Source organism: Cheilinus undulatus, linkage group 10, assembly GCF_018320785.1.
Source record: "Cheilinus undulatus linkage group 10, ASM1832078v1, whole genome shotgun sequence".
Classification (NCBI taxonomy): domain Eukaryota; kingdom Metazoa; phylum Chordata; class Actinopteri; order Labriformes; family Labridae; genus Cheilinus; species Cheilinus undulatus.
This window is the reverse complement of record NC_054874.1, coordinates 7,325,823-7,341,175: the sequence shown is the minus strand read 5'-3', so window position 1 is coordinate 7,341,175 and position 15,353 is coordinate 7,325,823. Positions and strand designations below refer to the sequence as shown.

The following is a 15,353-nucleotide window of genomic DNA, read 5'->3' as shown; positions in this document are numbered from 1 at the left end:
ATATGGCAAAAAGCAGCTAAAAAAGAAAAAACTAGGTTAAAAGTGGCAGAAATACTTAGTGAAAAGTGATTAAAGTGTCAAAAATAGGTTAAAAGTGGCAGTAAAAGGGATAAAGTAGAAAATAGGGTTTAGAAAGGAAAAAAGGGGCAAAAGTGTGTGGTAAAAATGGCAAAAAACAGTTGAATAGTGGCAAAAATGTACTTAAAATGACAAAAAATGTGATTAATATGGCAAAAAGATGCTAAAAGAGACAAAAGTGGGTTTGAAGTCGCAAAAATTGGCAGAAATATGTGGTGAAAAGTGAATAAAGAATGGCAAAAATAGGTGAAAGGGAAGGGAGGGAAAAGCTAAAAGAGTAAAAAATATGGGTTTAGAAAGAAAAAAGTGACAAAAATGTGTGGTAAAAATGATGAAAAGCAGTTGAAAAGTGGCAAAAATCTGTTGAAAGTGGCACAAATAGATTAATTGTGGCGGGTAAAAGGGATACAGCAGAAAATATGGGTTTAGAGAGGAAAAAAGTGGCAAAAGTGTGTGGTTAAAATGGCAAGAAGCAGTTGAAAAGTGGCAAAAATGTACTTAAAGTGACAAAAAATGTGTAGAGTGTAAACAAATGTACTAAAAGTAACAAAAAGATGTAATTAATATGGCAAAAAGATGCTAAAGAGTCAAAAGAGGGTTAGAGGGTGGTAAAAATTGGCAGAAATATGTGGTGAAAAGTGAATAAAGAGTGGCAAAAATAGGTGAAAAGGGAAGGGGAAAGGTAAATTAGTAGAAAATATGGGTTTAGAAAGGTAAAAAGTGGCAAAAATGTGTGGTAAAAATGGTGAAAAGCAGTTGAAAAGAGGCAAAAGTGTACTTTAAGAGACAAAAAATGTATAGAAGTGTCAAAAAGTGGACTAAAAGTCACAAAATATGTGATTAATATGGGGAAAAGATGCTAAAAGAGACAAAAGAGGGTTAGAAGTGGCAAAAATTGGTAGAAATATGTGGGAAAAAAAGAGCAAAAAAGTGTTGGAAGTGGCAAAAATGTAATTAAAGTGTCTAAAGGTCACATAAATGAGTGGTTAAATTGGTTAAAAGCTGTTTATAAAGTGGCAAAAACTTCAGGGGTCCAGACAATTCTGTGGGCAGGCCCCTGAAAAAAATGTTGCCACGTGTGTCAATAATGCATGTGACTAGCACAGGACAAGGATGTTTTAGTCCATTATACATTCTAATTTTAGACATTTTATAACTGCTTTAGAATTCATATTTGGCATATATCCATTCCTATTTTTCTGTGAGCCTTGGTACTGCTAAAATTAATTTAGTAATTCAATATTTGTGATTTATCTAGTTTTTCTGTCAGGATTATAAGGAAAAATACGTGGTACCACCATTACTTATACAGTATCCTGAGTCCAGTCACGTCTAATCCCTGAGGGATCGTCCCATCTCTGATGTGCCTGAGTCTGTCAGGGGACACTGCAGCCATCCAGGACTGTGAGGTTTGACCTGTGCCTGTTTAATGCCACTAGCCATATGTTTTATTGAGAAGCCCTATGTTTTATTTTACACATTATAAATGTGCAAGTAAATGCTCATTTGACTTCAAAAAGAGTTCAGATATCCACCAATGATGCTTAGGAGTTTAAAATCTGAATTCCTGGGTATTTTAATAAAGGGTTCAGTAGTGATCCCTGTATTTGAGCATCTGTGATCACATCATCGCTGTGTTTTCATAGGCTGATCTGAAGCTGTATAAAAGCACGTGAAGAAGTATTTTTCTGTTACTAAAACGGCTGTAGTTTCATTTTGTGTTGCAGTAACAAAATAAAGAACTGTAGCATAATCCAGAATCCGCGTACTGTGAGGCAGCACCATAAAGATGTGAAAATGTTTATGTTTTGTCATTCTGGTTTATGATAAATGGAGAAGTTCCCAGGAAGTTTCAGTCACAAAGCATCCCCAGACTGCAGACACTGTAGAAGTGAGTCACTCTCTGTGAGAGGTGAGAGAAAGAGAGAGATGCTGTGCTGCTCCTCAGCTGACTGCAAGGAATAAATAACAACGTTCAGATTATTCTGCTGTTTGTTTAATAGAGAAGAAAGACAGAAGTTCAGGTATCAGATGAGGATGCCTCCCTTTGGAGGGCTTGAAAACACATCCAACCCAGAGGAGACCTCAGGGCAGACCCAGGACTCACTGGAGGAATTATATTTCCCTACTAGCTTGGGAACGCCTCAGGATCCCCCAGGAGGTGATGGAAAATGATACTGAGGAGAGAGAAGTCTGGGTCAACTTGGAGAAACCAGGGCAGAATGAGCTGAGAGAATGGGGGGGTGCATAGGTAGGGGGATGGATGGATGGATGGATGTTATTATTATAATAACAAGGCCTGGTTATCAGATGGTTCTTACCGTTATCTTGCCAGATGATCCTGCGGTGTGTGACGAGTTACGAGTGACTTTTCCCCCTCAACCTGAGATCGTAAAAATTAAACATGCTCAAAATTTACAACCAAATATCCTGTTGTTTGTGGCGAGCACTGAGGACAGCCGAGCAGACACGAGCATCGAATGGAGCAACCGCTGATCAGGATGCAAGCTGACTGAAGGAGGAAGTAAAACAAAAACACAGTCGTGGCAACGGCAGTAAACTGGAAGTATAAAGTGGACGTCAGAGAAACTTAGTGACTTGTTGCAACAAAACGAGTGTTTAACAAATGTACCATAAAACAGACAGCAGATTAACTGATAAGGGAGGGAGCTGGACCGAAATAGACTTAGCATGTAGCTAGCAGCTAACTTAGCTCTGTCACTCTGAAGTCACATTTGACCACGTGAAATTTGGTGTTATGAGAGACCAGACCGGTCCAATACTCGGGTAGTCTGAGAACAGAATCTATTAGTGTGCGGTGTGCCGCGTTTATCCTCTCGTTCTTCACCACACACTGTAGGAACTAAACGGTAAAATGGGAGGCGTTGGGTCTCTCACATTGAAAGACCTTTTAAGGTTTCAAAAACGTGTGTGCCAGACTTTAGCTGTGTCCATCACTATCCTCACCCACCTCTTAGCCTGAGTCATTATTTTAGCATTTCAACATGTGACCCGTGTGCGTTAGGCTCGTCGATGATGACACGTACCAAAACAGTCGACATAAAATACCAGTGTGGGAGAGCATCAGCAGGAAGTGACTGAAAAAAGTGTTAAAACGAGGGCATAAGAAGCTTCAATTTGAACACAAGACAGCACATATCAATTAGTGCATGGCGATAATATACAGATTAAAAAAAATAAGTTTTCATTTAAATTTGGGTATTAAAGCCTGTCTTTGTGTGGGAAATAGATTAATTGATGTGACTTGCAATGAATCTTTACTGATGACAGTGTTGACCTTTATAAAATATTTGTAGAAGGATTTCTTTTCCAAGTAAGTAAAGAGCCGCGACTGGTCACTAGTCGTACACACTTAAAGAGACAGAACCGTGACCTGCTATGAAAGTTACGTGGTGCTGAAAGCAGGTGACCTGAGCACTCTGTGGAGTATGCATGGATGCTCAAGTATAAGCTGCATGTTGTTGCTTTAAACCAGGGATGTCAAACTCAGTCCCAGAATCTGGATTTAGGTCTAACCTGAGGGCCGAACAAGGTCAGCATTTAACCTAAAACTGTCGACCTCATTTTCACTAGTGAAAATTATGTGACAATTATGGGAAGTAAAAACAATTTAGCTCTGATGATAAACACCATAAACATCAACATTAGAAAGTCAAAATGATAAGTTTAAAGGCTAAAAATCTGAAGTAAAAAGGCAAACTTATCAGTTCAAAAGGTCATAACCAAAAATAAAAAGAAAAATAGAATAGAAAAAATAACACATTTGGAATATGAAATTAAAAGTTGTGAGTTTAGAAGGTCAAAATATGAGATACAATTCAAAATCATGTGTTTTAAAGGCCAAAATATGAGATAAAATTCAAAATCATGAGTTTTAAAGGCCAAAATATGAGGTAAAATAAATATTTGTGAATTTAAAATGTAAAATATGAGATGAAATTAAAAACTGTGTGCTATGAAGGCCAAAATTATTCATTGAAAAGGTCACAATATGAAATAAAAGTGTGAAATCCTCAGTTTAAGTTGTAATTCTAAGATGCAAAATTGAAAATTGGAAATGAAAACACAAATTTATTATATCTAATTGTTTTTACTCTTGACTCTAAATTTGATGACTTCAGGATATTTTTAATCATCAAGATTTAGTTTACATTTTTATACTGGAGGAAATCTGCAGACCTCATGCCAGTGGGCCAGTTATAGTTAAAATGTGATATGATCCAGTGGGCTGGGTGTAGTTGTACCACAGGCCAGATTCGGCCCCCAGGCCTTGAGTTTGACACCCCTGCTTTAAACTTTTAACTTTATTATCATTTGGAGATTATGTTTTCTGTTTTTTGTTGACTTGAGCAGTGTTTTTATCTTCATAAAAAATTTACAAGTGCTATAACTGAGTAAAGATGATGCACTTATTATGAAATAAATGAAAATCATCGACTAAACTTGCAGGTTGTTAATCATTCCCTCTGAGTGTAAAGCATTTGCCAACAGATAATTAAAGAGGAAAAAGGAGAAAGACAAAGCCTCTATTTCTAGGAAATACTTTTCTAAAACGTCCTGGAGCAAGATAACATTCTAAAAGACTGAAACTCCAAAATCAGATCTCTTTTGTGCAGCTGTTGAGCAAAGGCAATGTTCCTCCGCTCAGCATGCGTCGGATGACTGAGTTAGCACTGCCCAGCGTTAATTTCCCTGCCAGCCCTGAGCATGAAGCTTGGTCTGCAGCCTCAGAGTTTCTACAACCTCATTGTACATCTACACCCCCACGTCGTCTTCTTTTTCTGTCCAAAAGCTACCTTTTATGACCTCCTCAGAGCCCCCTCCTTGTTCCCTCGCTTCCCTCTGTAGTAGTCAGCTGTGAAGACCGGGCTGAGGCTCAGTAATTTGGAGTCAGAGATAAGGGCAGACAGAGGATATTACTCGTGGGTAGACAGTGATTGAATTGGCTCCAGAGGGTCAAACACACCTAAATGACAAGTCGGCAGCAACCCAGAGCCCATTTATTTAAGTCAGGAAAGCCTCGAACGACAGGGCCTAAAACAGCGGCTTAATGTAGGTGGTAGTGATGATGAAATGCACCGAAGCTGAGCTGCAGGGGAGAGCAGGCAAGACAACAAAGGGACACCATGGCTTGCATCTCTGTTGGTGATCATTTCAGCCTTAATTCTGTGTAGGAAGGGACTACATAGACGCATAACATCATGTCAGGCGGGTCATTTTAGAGTAAAAACATATGCAGTGAAGGAGGAAAACAGAAGGCAACAAGATTGAGAGAGGAGCGATTAAATGAGCAGCATTTCTGTCAAACTCTTATGCACGGAAACAAAACCATCACAGCAAAAAATAGAATCATGCAATGGCAACAACGTCAATATATATCACGATGGATATAAGGCATGTGACCGACCACTGAGAGTCCTGCTTCACTGAGGAAAAAGAAAACACTGCAGACTAAACATCAGATCTGCATGGAGCAGTGAGAAAGCACTTCTCTTTTTCAAATTAATACATAATACATCGTAATAATGTCATATTTACATAATGTATTTGTCTCTTTGAGGTTTGGCTTTTCAAAACTGTGCACTTCATTACTTTCACGTGAAGTCATATACTCATGAAACCGTCCCCTGTGGTGTGCAAGAAAGGCTTCCTGCTGCTGTACACTGTGGAGAAGTTGATGGACTTGGCTGCTACCTACATGTTTAAACCAGCTTTATTCTTATTTTTGGAATGACATAGTTGTCGGGGAAACAACTATGTCCCTGTCCCTACTATTCTGAGATGTGTTGCTGCCTTTAAATTCAACTTAAAGCTGTATCATGCAAAGAAACAGCCATTTAAAATGGATGCTGTGTCCTGCAGGGACCACCCAGCTTGTTATCAGAGCACAGCTCAAAAGCCTGCATCTCTGATGGTATGGGGTTATATTAGTGCTTATGGCGTGGGTCATATGCTCCCATCCAGACAACGTTTCTCTAAGGGAGGGCCTTGTACATTTCAGCAAGGCAATGCTAAACCGCATACCACATCCATCACAACAGCATGGCTTCACAGTACAAGAGTCAAGGTGCTGAAATGGCCTAGCTACAGTCCAGACCTTTTACAAACAGGAAACATTTTGAGCATCATAAAATGAAAAATCCAGCAAAGAAGACCCAGGACTGTTTAGCAGCAAGAATCCTACATCAGATAAGAATGGGACAACAGTCCTCTCTCAAAAATCCAGCTGCTGGTGTCCTCACTTCCTGAGCATTGACAGACCTGCCCCTATTTTTTTGAGATGTGTTGCTGCCATCAAATTCATCTTAAGCTGTATCATGCAAAGAGGAATTCATTTAAAGTGGACTGAGGCAAAATGGAAAACTGTTCTGTGGTCAGATTAATCAAAATTTAAAACTCTTTTTGGAACCTTTGGACTAACCAGACTAACGAGGAGACGACCATCTAGCTTGCTATCAGTGCACAGTTTAAAAGCCTGCGTCCCTGATGGTATGGGGTTGCATTAGTTCCTATTGCGTGGGCCATATGCTCCCATCCAGACAACGTCGCTTTCAGGGAAAGCTTTGTACATTTCAGCAAGACAATGCTAAACCACATACCACATCCGTCAGAGTCCAGGTGCTGAAATGGCCTAGCTACAGTCCAGACCTCTCACAAACGGAAACCATTTGGAGCATCAAAAAATGAAAAATCCAGCAAAGAAGACCCAGGAGTGTTGAGCAGCATGAATCCTACATCAGAAAAGAATGGGACAACAGTCCTCTCTCAAAACTCCATGAGCTGGTGTCTTCACTTCCCAGGCAATGACAGACCTGCCCCTACTTTTTCTGAATTGTGAATAAAATATGGGTTTATAAGATCTGACAATCATTGCATTCTATTTTTGAATAAATTTAACACCTCACCCTAACTTACTGGAATAGAGATTGTCGACCATGACCAGACATTTCACATTCTGACAGTGTTATATTTAAAGATTAAATTATTACAGTGGAAATAAATCATTCAGCTCCTATCATGGGGCCCCCTGAACCCTGCTCCTGATATTTTCACCACCTTTGTGGCCTCCTAGGATTAGATAGACACTTTATTGATCCTGATGGAAATTTCTTATGCACCTCTGTAGCAGCATGCTGTGTCAGGAAATCCTCACTTCTCTGGCCTAGTCTAAATCCCAGGGGCATAAAGTGCCGAATGGAACAAAAACAGGGGGATGTCAGTAAAGTCGCCGACAACCAGCTAAATTCACATCTTAGGCACTGGTTTAAAAAGTACTAATTTAGCACCAGTATCGGCTACTGGCTGTTGTCAGACCTGATCTATCTCAGTAGCACATTGCCAAGAAATTACAGCATAGTAATTTTATTACACAGGACCCATAACCTTGCAAAGCTGATGGATTTGCCGGACTCAGCGTCCATCATCAAGTGGATCCATCTTGTGAAGTTTAAAGCTAAAACGCCCAGTACCGGTCAGACAATTACCGGTCCAATAGGTGATATTTGAGAAGAATAAGGCAGTAGCTACAGAATGGTTTAGTTGTACAGCAAACCTCTAAACAATGGCAGCCAGCGAAGCTGTAGCATTATCAGAACTGGAAAATGTTTCCTTACAACCAGGGGACACACTGTAAACTCAATGAAAGCTTCTCTTGGTGCAAAAGATATTTTTGCTTCTGCAGAGTTTAATATAGCGGCTGCCTCCACTGATAGTGAAGAATCTTCTGCTGACCGTTGAACCTGCATCATATATTCTATTCCTTGGGGTGTCGCATGCCTACGACTCTGATTGGAATGTAATGAATATGACAGTTTGTCAAATTACCTGATGGGTTTGGATTTTAAAGGTTCTGCCCTTCTCAAACACTGTGTAACGACGATTGCTAAGATGGATGTGAAGAATGTGCCATGCAACAGATATGTGGACCTTGCAAGCAGACAGTTTGTCCAGATTCCATGTCTGTCATCAGGAAGATCCATCTTGCAAAGCTTCAATCTGAAACGATGGCGCCAAGTCTGAGAACAGGCATGACCAATCAGTGTAATTTGAGGAGAACAATGCCGTAGCTACAGGAGTGAACTCCCCCCACAGCGCACCATTGGCTCGCCTGGTAGCGTTACAGACTGGTCAGAGGAGTCATTTCCATGAGCTGGTTGATCCGGCGCGTTTATTAGCCATGAGTCTGCGGTCAGAGGAGAATGTGTTGTTAAATATTTCATCGGGCTAAAGTCCCGTTAGTTTGGAAACAGTTTCAGCTGTGTGAATAGCACTTTTACGTTCTCATGGACATGTCAGGCTGTCTGCTGCTTGTCTCCCTCTCTTACCAGGCTACATAAGGCAAGAACCACAAACTCTGGCTGCTGACAGGTATGAAAATAGGACTAACTGCCTTAAATCTAGGCAATGAGTGTTTTGATTGGCCAGATGCATGCTCGTCAGCAGCAAAAAGAACCAACCACGGTTCATAAAATATCCACCACAATTTGGCTCAGCGAAATTACGTTGCTGGTGTGGACACTTACATTGCTTGCAACAGGTTCGAAAAACAAATATTTCATGTGAATAAAAAATGCACCTGGTGTGCAAGGACCTTTAGTGACAGTTTAATCAGATCTGGATGGATTTCTTTCTTGAAAGCAAAGGGTAAAGATGAGTTTTATCCAACAAACTCCACCAATCATAAATCACAACAGAGCCTTACTGCTGAGCTCGCGTTACTTATTGGAGCGGCACATGTCTGCAACCTCATCTTGACTCGTGGCTCTGATTGGCCACTAATGAATGTGACAGACAGAGTGTTCGTCCAATCACTGTCCGAGAATCTATTGAGTAGTCCTGCCTTTCCAAAATTGGTAATCACATTACTTTTCCTTTAAAAAAATAATCTTGTTACTTGCATGAATGTTAATCCTCAAACTCAAACAGCACCCCTTCAAATTCACATTCAGACAGCACTCAGATAGATTAGCTCAGGTCCATGGAGTCTGCTCCAACTGGCTGTTTTAGAACATTGGGGGACAGGGAAAACATTTGGTCAGGGAGGCAATAATGCAAAAGCTGTCCAAACATGGCATCACACTGGAGAAACTCAGAATCAGCTGCTTAGAGAAGCAGAAACAAACCCAGCTATTACACAAACATACATGTACCTGAAACTTTACTGAGGATGGCTACAGTCATCCATCATTAATACAAAACAGGTCTTTCTTTAAGCAACATATCCCTTTTAGCTCTAAATCCGTCCCAACTACAACATTAGGGGACTTTTTTTCTCTTCAGCTGCTAAAATGCTTCACTTGCTAAATGCATGTAGTAAACAGTGGTTTTATCAGAGCGTTTTTTCTGAATCCCTCCGCCTCAGTTGCAGAAAAAGAAGGTCGATGGAAGTGCAGTGAACCAAAAAAGCATAGTTACAGGGCTGAAAACCAAAACAATGAGCTTGAAGTTGCTAAAATTATTGCACAGAGGTAAAGAGAACTGCTGAGTCTTTGTTGGATAATCATAATGAGAGATTCCTTTTCCGTACATTCGAATCATTGCAAACTAAAAGCTAAAAAAGTGCAGCTTTAGACACTTTCGTCCTTGAATTCTGCATGACTGTCTATTCATCAGTTTGTGTATCTGGCTTGTCATTCTTAGCATGCAAGAAAACATTTCATACACAATGATACTGTTTGCTTTGCTTCACCTCACTGAGACGTTCTTAGAAATGCAGTGGTTGAGTTTTGCACAGTTCGATAGGTGGCACCTGGAGCCATGTGAAACTAGTTAACACTGCAGCTCTGATCAAACCCCCGGGGATTCCTCCTGAGCCCTCTGGCATCTCAGTCGCTTTATGTGTGCATGCTTGGAGAAGATGCCTCTTTTACATGACAAATGCACACATGAATGGTGCAGGAAGTGGCCAGCAAGCACATAAAAAAACCCAAAACAAGGCCCTGTGCCTCTCATCCCTGAAAAATTCAATGGATGTGGTGTGCATGTTTTATAGTTACCCAGCGGTGAAGACGTGATTGACGTGGCTGCAGGATCGGAGCCTCCCTGGAATCGGGCCAACGCTTCTGTGGCTGCCCAGCGCTGGCTGAGGGTGGGGGAAGAGGGGGAGAGGTCTGGGATGTGGAGTAGCAGCAGCAGCAGTAATAGCAACCGTCTCACACTGCAGGCAGACCTACAACACAGGAAACAGGGTCAGAAACTCCTCCCTAGTGAACCGAATGAGATTCGATAAGAGGCGGAAAAAAAAGGCACACACCGTTTAACAGCTGTCTTTTTGGAGTGTAATCCTTTATTGGCACTGGGCTAAATGCCAACGACCCGGTCTTTCCTCAGCCCCCCTTTCTTTCCTTACAAGCCCAATGACATTCAGACCTCGGAGCAAAGTGGTAACAGCAGGAGTTTTAAAACGCGGTGACACCAAGCATAAAGCAAAGGTCTTGCGAAACCTTTGAGCGAGATAGACAAAGTAGAGCAGCCAGGCTCTAACTCAGCAAACCTCTGTGACTCTAGCTGGCTTGTCGGGCTGTTTATTATCAGCAGACAGCACACTCGGGCCTGGAATATAGGACTGCTGAGACACTGGGTGCTGGCCACCGGGGAAGAAACAGGGAGAGAGGCGATGCAGGAGGAATGCCAATGAGTGTCCCCTCTCCTCCCTGAGATTTCAGATGCTACACTGGCAGAACATTTCCCCCTGCAAAGCATCTCTATCCTGGCCTCAGGTTTGATAGCAATGTTAGCGGCTACAAGAGCCTTTTCTCTGATTCCAAGCCTCAAACCTCAAACATTAACAGACACTTATAAGCGCATTAATCTGCTTTGATACGGGCCGAGAAGGCAGCCAAAGACAGCGAACAGACAGGCTTGGATGTGAGAGCTCCTAAAAAATAACAGAGAGACATTTCGGGTAAGTTTGTCAGCAAACAGGTTGGCTTCTAGGTGTGTCACATTTCCAATAAATCCAGCTGAGGTGCAGTGCAGAGGTTGGCAGGAAAAAGAGAGCACTCCCTAACAGTTCAAAACAGACATAAAAGTTTAATGCCTTGCTGGCAGCAAGCAGCCAGCAGAAAGGGAATGAGCTGAACTATTTTCAGAGTAGAAGGTGGCATTCATAATTCACATTATAGTTTTATATGAGGAAATAGAAGACCCCTTCATACTTATTGTCTTCATCTTCCTGTCAGTTAAACTTTTGCAGCATTCATAGATGAGCTGCAGCCACTGTGGGCTCGTCCCAAAAGGTGCAACTGTATTTTTGTTTACCTTTGTGTGAGTGACAGAATATTTCATCACTTTAATGCGCTCAATATGCAAACTTTCTGAGTGACATCCCACGAGATGTCAAAATAAAACCAAGTGGAAGCCCGAGGTTATAACACCGACATCTGCCAGAGACAGTTTTCATTTCCAAAAGAGACAGCCAGAACCCGGCACGGCATGGACTATGAAATCTCCCTGTTCACAGCTCATAAGAAGACCTAATAATATGAGGGTGCTAATATGACAAAAGGTTCCCACAGATATTTATATTAGTTACAGCAGGACCACCTAGAGGGAGGAAACAGCGGGGAGCAAAAAAGGAACAAGCATGACTAGAGGAGACAGTCTGGGACAAAATACAAAAGATGTGCACAAAAGGCCAGACAAGGTGAGATGCACAAAACAACGGCTACAAGCTCATGGCTGTTAAATGCTGATTCACGGTGATGAAGGTGGGGAAAGAGCTTAAATATAATTAAAAGGATGCATTTAACAGCTAAGCTGGTTAAAGGATGTCAGCAGCAGATCCAGGAGTATTGAGCTAAAGCATGGGTAACAAACAGCTCCATTTTATTAGGGCAGGTAAGTTCAATGGAAACAAATGCCAACAGCAGCCCCTCCATGAGTGAATGTCCACTTTATCAAATTAAACATTAAATCAGGAGGAATCACACTGGAGGCACAGAACAGCACTAATGCTGCATGAGGCAGATGTTTCTGAGAGTTCAAGGCAAGTTTAAACACGCTGCTCCTTACATTTTCTATGCAAAGCATTACACACGGATTTGGTAGCACAAATACAATAGTTTGGACAGCTGCAACAAACAAAATGTTATATAACATCCACAAAACCGGGCAGATTTTGGCCAACAATCTAACTTCTGTCACAGTAGCCTCCTCAAAATATCAAATGCTTTTATTTTAAAGACCCTGTAAGGTGAAAGTCAAAATCTGTGACAGCACATTGTGCAGCTTTTTTTTGCTTTTTTTTTTTTTAAAGATTTATTTTTGGGCATTTTTGTGCCTTTATTAGATAGAGGAGGACAGTGGATAGAGTCAGAAACAGGGTCAAGAGCAGGAGAGAGACATGCGGTAGAGGGCCTCAGGCCAGATTCGAACACGGGCCAACCGCGTACATGGGGAGCGCCTTAAATCACTAGGCCACCTGCTCCCCTTTTTTTTAGCCATCTTTAACTAATTCACCACTTTGATTGTGGATCTTGCAAAGGTATTTTTCTTGCAGTTGTTATTTTTCGGCTCTTTGGTTGTGCAGGGTTGACTTACACTGCCCTTGGCTGTGCTTGCTCTCTACATCCATCCTTTTATCCACCCTAAAGGTGTGGATTTTGTTATTTTTTCAACAGATTATTTTCAAAGGCCCCTAGTAATATGCAGGGACATCCAGAGCCTGACCGGGGTTGTGCCAATCCTCCTTCCCACCTGATGGCGCCCTCAGGTGGCCTTATTTCAGTCTCAATTTTTTGGCCCAAACATGCCTGAAAGCTCTGCACAGTGCTGCAAAAAGTTTTGGATGGTTTCCTTTTAAGCCTTACGGATGCAGAAGGACTGTAAAGATCCTAAATATGTATTGTTTTCCTTAATCGTTCATGTAATTTACCTGGTATAAATACCTACTGATTTACTAAATCATTAAATCTTTTAAAGCAAAAACAAAACTTATTCGGCAAAACCTTTCAACAGTGTTATAATACATTCTTCTATACTTTTCTACAGCCATAGCAGTCTTCAGCATCAGTGTTATTTTAAAAACATAATAAAACTGAATAAAACTACGCTCAGCCCTCATTTTGTGCTGTGAGATGTTTAATAAATGAACCAATGAAATATGACAAACTGAAACCAGCTTTGAAAGGGAAATCTAGACACAAGGTCTCTCGGCTGTATGAAATATAAAGCTTGTGCTAACCTACACATGAGACAGGACTTGAGCTCTGTATATAAAGAATTTACTACATAAAGCTTTTCCCCCATGGTTATCACATGTACTGGAGCCTTCAACAGACATTTACAGTCATAGGAAACAACCCAAAGGGGCTCAATATTTCATTCCTTTATAAAACGCCTGCCCTACAAACCTAAGGAGGGAGGGGGTTTGAAATATATACTAGCATCAAAGAGAAAGTCATTTTTTAACATATTTCTGACGCCTTTTGGATCTTGTGACAGTTCATCAACAAAAACCTCAGAAATAAAGAGACTCAGGCCGTCCGTCCTAACTGCTGAGTCTATGTCTGCCTTCATGTTATCTTTCTTTATGTGCTGCTTTTAAGTTTACAGTCTCTTTGTAAGGAAAAGAGCTTAAATTGCTTTGCACTGCATGATTAAAGGAACTGCTTAGACTCATTATGTACCGTCGTATGGAAGTGGGACAGCAGCTGAGTTGGACATCACAAATACAAAGTTCAAAAGTTCAGGAGAGCCAGCGGAGGATTCTCAAGCACCTTGTAAAATTATAAGGAACAAACTCATTTAAGAGTGTACATACTGGTGGAGAGGCAGGGAGGTTTATCAGCTCCCAGCATGAATAAATACGAGTGGTAAGCCCCCAGTAATGAGACCAAGGTTAAACCGTCCTGGATTTCTGCACAGCCTCCTGATACATAGTCTGCCTGTGGACTTTTATCGATACTTGGTACTGCCAAAAAGTGACATGATGATGTGTATTAATCTGCTAAAAGATTGTATAAAAGATCGTAATTGCAGGTATTAAACAGATTTATAGTGTAATTTTAGTTCTTTTTTTTTTTCAATAAACTTCAAAAACCATAAATTTAAGGAGCTGTTCTGTCTGGCCAGGGTTAAAGATGGATACAAGCCTTTTCACTAACTCTGGCATTTTTACAAAAATGTCCCTGTAAGTCAATAAATGCCAGAGATGCACCTTCTTTTTCAATTTGCATTTGCATTCACAACAGGCTACGGCATCAAGGTAACTGTTTACAAACCTTTCTATCCTCTACACCAGTGGTTCTCAACCTGGGGGTCGGGACCCCATTGGGGGCCGCCAGACTTGAAGTGGGGGTCGCAGATGCCTTTGAAAACATAAAGAATATTAGAACATTTTTATATGATTTCAAATGGTATATTTTAACTTTTTTGGGGTTTTTTTTTTGGGGGGGGGGTTCTTGTGCCTTTATTTTGATAGAGGAGGACAGTAGATAGATTTGGAAACAGGGATGAGAGTTGGGAGAGACATGCAGCAAAGGGCGATAGGCTGGACTTGAATCCGGCCGCCCACGTCTATGGGGCATGCCTTAAACCACTCAACCATCCGCACGCCGCATATTTTTTTCTATTTTTATAAATAAATAAGGGCTGTCAATATAAATCGAGTTAATCCCGATTAATCTAAGACCACAATCAGTGCACAATTTTTTTCTAATCGCAATTAATCACATGCTTTACTAGCCCCTTCAACAAACTGTGGTTAAGGCGCATCAACATCTCTGTGCAGCCAGTGATGTAAAATAAGTCAATCACTGCTCCTTAATGTCTGATTTCACTTTAAAAACTCACAGAATCATCTGAACCTTTTAAATGTTCTCTTATTTCATTGTCAGTCCCAAACAAGCTCCTTTTCCTACAGTGAAGTTCATGTTCAAATCTTTTATCTACCAACAAAAGCAGATGTGTATCCAAATATAAGGTAAATTAGGCTTAAGACAGTAGAAAAATTAAAAAATGACACAAAAACATTTTAAAATGCAAAATAATTACATTTTAAAATGTGATAGCAGGTGCAATTATTCACAATTTAAGAAATTCTGAGATTAATTATGATAATATAATAAAATTTTAATCTTTTGACAGCCCTAAAATAAATATATGCATAAGAATAGTTCAATGTAAAATAGAAGCATGGTCAGGCTGCAGATGGCCTATTGCAGGGGTGTCCAAACCTTTACATACAGAAATATAAAATGACAGTGGGGCCACTTTCATATACCTCATCTTCATTTGGGGCTGTTATTGCCACG

General features: G+C 40.7%; 1 protein-coding gene across 2 annotated transcripts in view; it reads right to left on the bottom strand.

Annotated features, from left to right (window-relative positions):
• The window catches only part of drp2 (dystrophin related protein 2), a 368,464-nt gene that overhangs the window by 240,629 nt on the left and 112,482 nt on the right, over nucleotides 1–15,353 (bottom strand). For both annotated transcript variants that reach the window (XM_041797456.1, XM_041797458.1), the window contains exon 2: nucleotides 10,095–10,267. The gene's annotated coding sequence lies outside the window, so the exon portion shown is untranslated. The remainder of the gene's footprint in view (nucleotides 1–10,094; nucleotides 10,268–15,353) is intronic.